Here is a 6,178-nt window from a genome sequence, read left to right as displayed (position 1 = left end):
CACAGAGACGCTGTGCTGTGTTTCACACCCATGGATAAGGACCCAGTGCACCTTCACAGAGATGCTGTGCTGTGTTTCACACCCATGGATAAGGAGCCAGTGCACCTTCACAGAGACACTGTGCTGCACACTCACACCCATGGATAAGGACCCAGTGCACCTTCACAGAGATGCTGTGCTGTGTTTCACACCCATGGATAAGGAGCCAGTGCACCTTCACACAGACGCTGGGCTGTGTGTTCATTTTCCTTCTCTGGACTGAAGGATTCTTTCTTCCCGCTCTTGTTGTTGTCTGCCTTTGGGAATTCTCTGCCGCTAAAGGGTGACGCCTTGTCCAAGGTCACATTCCCGTCCTGGGGCAGCATATATTAGATAGCTTGGTTGTCAGGGTGAGGGAGGCAGCATGTTTGGAGAACTTAAAGCTGTTGTCCCCAACCTCAGATGGACATGACCCTAGAGACGGACCCAGCTTCAAAGCTCCCTGCAAGGTTGGCTGAAGCCCTGTGGGACTAAACCCCAACCTCCCTTCTCCCTGCTTTGCCACCACAGGTGTTAATCCTGAGAGCCCTGCCCAGGAAACCTTCCTTTCTGCCCACTTTCTGCCCACTGTCCTCTGTGTTAGAGTCTGCCTCTGTGAAACACAGTCTGTACTGTTCTCCTGGTGACCGCTCTTCCCACTCTGCTAGACCTAAGCCTGTATCTTCCTCTGTATTCTAACCTGTGTCCATTACCACAAAACCACTCTAGTTATCCAGAGAACGGCTGAGACAGTAAAACGATTTGGGACGATTATTTTGTAGAATTGTCCGTGGAATTAGAAACCTGATTGAAGTGCACCCCAATATACCTTTGTCTCAACCTGCTTCAGCTTTGCTCCAGGCTGACTGGCTTACGACCCTTAACACAGACACGTGCTCACATTAGGGGCGGAGGAAATGGGGGGAGCTGGGTCACGATACGCCCTCTGCTCACTGGCTTCATTCAGAATGGGCCCCCAGTCATTGTCAGGATGGAGATGAAACTTCACTTAGCTTTGAAAAAGAATAATGGTTCTAATCACAGCCAACTTGAAAAAGTAAACTTTGAGCAAGTGAGTGATGGAAGGGTGGGAGGGGTACAGACTCGGAACCTGAGACAACCCCTACAGTTAGTTAATAAAAGACATAAAAGCTAGACGTGGGCAATGAGCTGGCAACTAACACCACCTCCATCAGTGCAGACAGGGATCACCCTCTAAGGCTAAGAGTACTGTTGAAAGATCGTGGGACACAGGCTGTTCACCTTGTTCCCATGATCACAGAGAATTTCCCCTGGAGTCCTGCGGTACCAGGAAGAGAAATCTTTCAACTGCCTTAGCCCAGTGACTGAGCTCAGTGCCACGTGCCCTGGATATGACACAGCCATCTACGCAGTGTTCTCATTGACAACATTTTTATAATTCAATCATGGGGAAACAATCATAAAAGTCTAAGGTGTGGGGGAAGCGTCTGTGACTTAGTGAGTAGGACACCAGTCCCATATACCAAGGGTGGCAGGTTCAGGCCCAGCCCTGGCCAAACTGCAACAAAAAAATAGTCGGGTGTTGTGGTGGGTGCCTGTGGTCCCAGCTGCTCAGGAGGCTGAGGCAGGAGAATCACCTAAGCCCAAGAGCTGGAGGCTACTGTGAGCAACAGCACGGCACTCTACTGAGGACGACGGAGTAAGACTCTGTCTCAAAAAAAAAAAAAAAAGTCTAAGGTGTGTGGCATTTGGCAAGATAACTAGACTCTTCAAAATGTTCTGGTCATTAAAAACAAAAAGCAATTCTGAATTAAAGAAGACTAAAGAAAGTAAAGGAAACTAAACAAAACCTTAACTGGGTAAAAAAAACAAAAAAAGAAATTTAGAAGACAATTTATTATAATTTAGGGAACCCCTGAAAAATTTTAATAGGCATTGTATATTAGATGTTATTGCATAGTGTATCACTTTTTAAATTATCATGATTGAAAATAATATTATAATAATGTAAGAAAATGTCTTTATTCTTAAGCAATAAATACTGAATTAATTAAGAGGGGAAGGAGATTGAGGAGGATTGATAACAGGCAGACAGCATGCAAATGTTACGAAATATTGACATTGGCAAATCTAGGTGAAGGGTAGATGGGAGTTCACTGTGCTGCTCTTTCAACATCTCCATGGGCTTAGAATTTTTCTTTTTCTTTTTTTTTCTTTTTGAGACAGAGTCTCACTATATTGCCCTCGGTAGAGTGCTGAGGCATCACAGCTCACAGCAACCTCAAACTCTTGGGCTCAAGCAATTCTCTTTCCTCAGCCTCCCAGTCAGCTGGGAATACAGGCGCCTGTCACACATCCAGCTATTTTTTGTTGCAGTTGTCCTTGTTGGTTAGCTGGTCCAGGCAGGCACCATGGCACTGTGCTATGGGTGCTGAGCCAGACTTGGAATTTTTTAAAGCAAAACCTAGGAAAATCAAAAGAGAGAGACTGATGTTCGTAAATGAAATAGTCTGAATATTCCTGACCTTAAAGTCACTTCCCACATGTTCCAAGCTTTTCACCAAATGAAATCGAACAGCAGTGTGACAGTATTAAGAATGTCAGGTGGGTCTGTAGAGAGGCCACAGACCCGTTAGCCTCATCGCACCTCAGTCTAGGGTACTTTATTGTTTAAATTCACATTAGAAAATGCCCAAACAAAAAATGTCAACTTCTCTATCCAAACATAACAAAGAGCTTTGGAGTGCAGGGAATTTAGCACCAAAAGAATTATGAACTGATATTTGCTCAGCTGTTTATTTACCCAAAGAAAAACACTTTCCTTTTGCAACAAGATTCTTTGAATTCACAAGGAAGAATTGCAGATCCTGCAAATTTAGTTGTGGAGGTATAGAGGTGAGACAAATATATATTATGGAATCATAAATTATGGCCTCCAGGAAATACAGGCCTTTGTCCCTTCACCCTGGAAGTTGAAGGAGAAGGATTGAAATATCCTACAAGTTTCAACTGCTGGAAGTTCAGCACAAAGCAACACGTGTATTTTCAACAGGACTCTGTTCAGTTCCAACCTGCCCGGCAGGGCTGCACCTGTCCCTGAGGGTTCCTGGCTCCCATGTGGCATTCTAGCCAGTCTGTGATTATTTGTGTGCAACAGAGCAACACCAGAAATCAACAGAAGAGGCATTCGCCCCAACTGCCATTTGTAAGATAAAGAGTGACACTATCAGACAATTGAAAAGAACCTTCCTCCTCTCACCAGTGAAACAAATTCTAAAATATGAAGATCAGGACCACTGGAGACGGAGATAACAAACGGCAAAGAACTGAAACCCCGAGACAGCAGGTGGTGTCAGAGCAGTTCCAGTTCATCTTTTGAAAACGCATCAGGTCCCATTAGAACCAAGTAAAACCCTCTGGTGCCTGTGGGGATGCTGGTAACGCTTTGTCAGGTACCTGGACCTACATCACGTTATTTAAAAATACCTTGAAATTTTTGAAGGTTAAATTTCTTTTTCCTCTCAATTATTTAGTGTCAATTAAAGTTGTGATAATTGGAAGAGATACACTCAATTTGTGAGAAATACTATTGACCAGTATTTCTTGACTCTTCTAAGTCTCGGAGAAACCAAAGAAGCCATCAGCAACCCGGCCCTTCACACTAATCAAAGTGCTGTCAGAGTGGAAGAGACTTAAGTAATTCATTAGTCTCCAGGGCCGTGCTCAGACCTTCACTCAGGGAATGCCACTCACTGCAGTGTTTTCCAGTCTCAAGGACGGCAGCTTCTTCTTCTGGTCCTTCCTTAACTCATTTCTTAGGAAAGGGCACTGTCTAATAAGATTGTGTGGGAACACTTCTAGGATTCTAAGCAGGCATAAACCACAAATCCTTCCACATGCCCCTTTGCCAAGACCTGTGTTTCATAGTGCTAGACTAACCATCAACCACAAATTTTATCATTTTCAGAATGGAAAAATGGGCTTTTGTTTTTTTCTCTTTTACTGGGCTTTCAACTTTGTGGTCTTACTAATAGAAAACAGAATGTTATTAAGTTATGAAATGAAACCATTGAACTTTCCCAGGTACACAGAATTCCAGAAATGTTGTTAGACCGTTTCTCCCGACATTCAGAGTGGTCACAACACAGACATTTGTACCCAACTCTGAGCCTTCGCAGTCCTGCCTTTTGTACCTCTAACCCTTTGCTTTTTAGGGCAACCCCACTGTCCCCGCAGCATTGACTCCAAGGGTCTCCATCACTTACAGACTTGACAGTATGGCTTCAGTGCTATTCTCAAGTTACTTTCAATGAATTTACAAAGAACATTATGTTGTCTGAATAGGAAATTCACAATTATTGAGTATTTAACACTCAGTATGACTTATGTTAAAAAAATAATTTTAGTGCACTATAGAAAAATAATTTTTTAAAAAATGATACAATTCCAAAATAAAAAGGAACACTAGTTTTCATTTGCGCTATTAAATCAGAAGAATACCAAATCATTTATTACTAGCCGGTGTGGTTTCAGTTTATAAGAGACCCTGCATATCTTTTTCATTCTCTTTACATGAGGTTGACACTATGTTTTGCCTGCTTATTATGATAAGAATAATAACAACAACACACGTTAGCTGGTCACCTAAGGCCTGCCATATTTCTAGTATCTTCATATAAGCCTGTATCAACCTTACAGTAGGATCCATTACTTTTCCAATATTTCAAATGAGAAAACTAAATTCTCATCTAGAATTTTGTGAGGTGAACAAACCAGGCTGGCAGGAAACCTTGTCTGACTACCTGGTAGTTCCTGAGCTCTTACTACCCTGATCACATACCACAGTCAACCCTGTCTCCTAAATTTCATATTTTCTCATATCTCATATGAGTTTATAATTAACTCAGTGTGTTTCCAGAGGAAAATTATGTCAAGTTCCCTAAAATGCTAGTACATAGATACTTCTCAATTCCAAAACTGCCCTTTTCAAAATTGCAGTATCACTGTACTATGACCTCACACAGACATATACATTAAAGAAGGTTAAAGAATCCAGATTCTCCATTGCCTGGATCAATTTAGCTAATGAGATAAACAATAAGCGACCTCAGAGGCCTTCTTAGTCAGAAAACTAAAGCAAACATTCAATCAAAACAAGGGACGCCTGCCTCAGTCCAGGGAGGACGTGTGTGGTAGATTCTTGCTAAGTCTGTCGGCCACGGTGTGGGCGCCTTCACCACCACCCAGGGCACACTCTGGTTTCCCACAAAGCACACACACAAAGGGGCAAGCACCTGTGTGTCTGTCGGGTGCGGGGAGCTTGTTCTCGGTCTGTCTCTCAAAGGCACATGACGTTCTCTACACCTGCTACACAGAAGGAAACCAATGAACATTTATTCAGCTCACAAGTGAGAACATGAGCTCATTACCAATTTCTTCAAATATAATAAAATAAGAAAATACTTCCTCAAAATTATAAAAATCCAAAACAGTACTTAGCTGCTCACTAGTAACACGGGCATATCAGCTCCAGTTTAACTGGTTTATTTTACAGCCTCTTATTCTTTTGCAAAGTTGTTTTTTTCATGAAAAAGAAAACATTCAATCCAGAAGGTGGGGGCAAATAATGGTTGGGTTAGATTTAGAAGAAGTAAATAAATCCATCAAATAACGTAACTGAAACAGTATGTAGGGCTTAGTATGGAGGGCTTAGCATGTGCCAGGCATCGTTCTAAACGTGTGGGGTGTATCACTGTGAGCTTGGTGCAAACGGCTGCATAGAAAACAACAGATAGAGCCTGAAGACACAGAAAAAGAAAGATTAGCAAAGGATCACATGGAAAAAGTAAGCAAAGGCCCACGGGGATGGCAGGGATGCCAGGAGGAGACACTCAAATATGTGAGCCAAGGGGATCATACGGATGCCAGAAGAGGACACTCAGACATCTGAGAATCAGAAAGGGGATCATAGGGATGCCGGGAGGGGACACTCAGACATCTGAGAATCAGAAAGGGGATCACACGGATGCCGGGAGGGGACACTCAGACATCTCAGAATCAGAAATGGGATCACACGGATGCCGGCAGGGGACACTCAGACATCTGGGAATCAGAAAGGGGATCACACGGACGCCGGGAGGGGACACTCAGACATCTGGGAATCAGAAAGGGGATCACA

This window comes from Otolemur garnettii, unplaced genomic scaffold, assembly GCF_000181295.1.
Source record: "Otolemur garnettii isolate 467f Iridium unplaced genomic scaffold, OtoGar3 scaffold00030, whole genome shotgun sequence".
Lineage (NCBI taxonomy): Eukaryota > Metazoa > Chordata > Mammalia > Primates > Galagidae > Otolemur > Otolemur garnettii.
The sequence above is the reverse complement of the archived record's forward strand: the minus strand, read 5'-3'. Positions refer to the sequence as shown.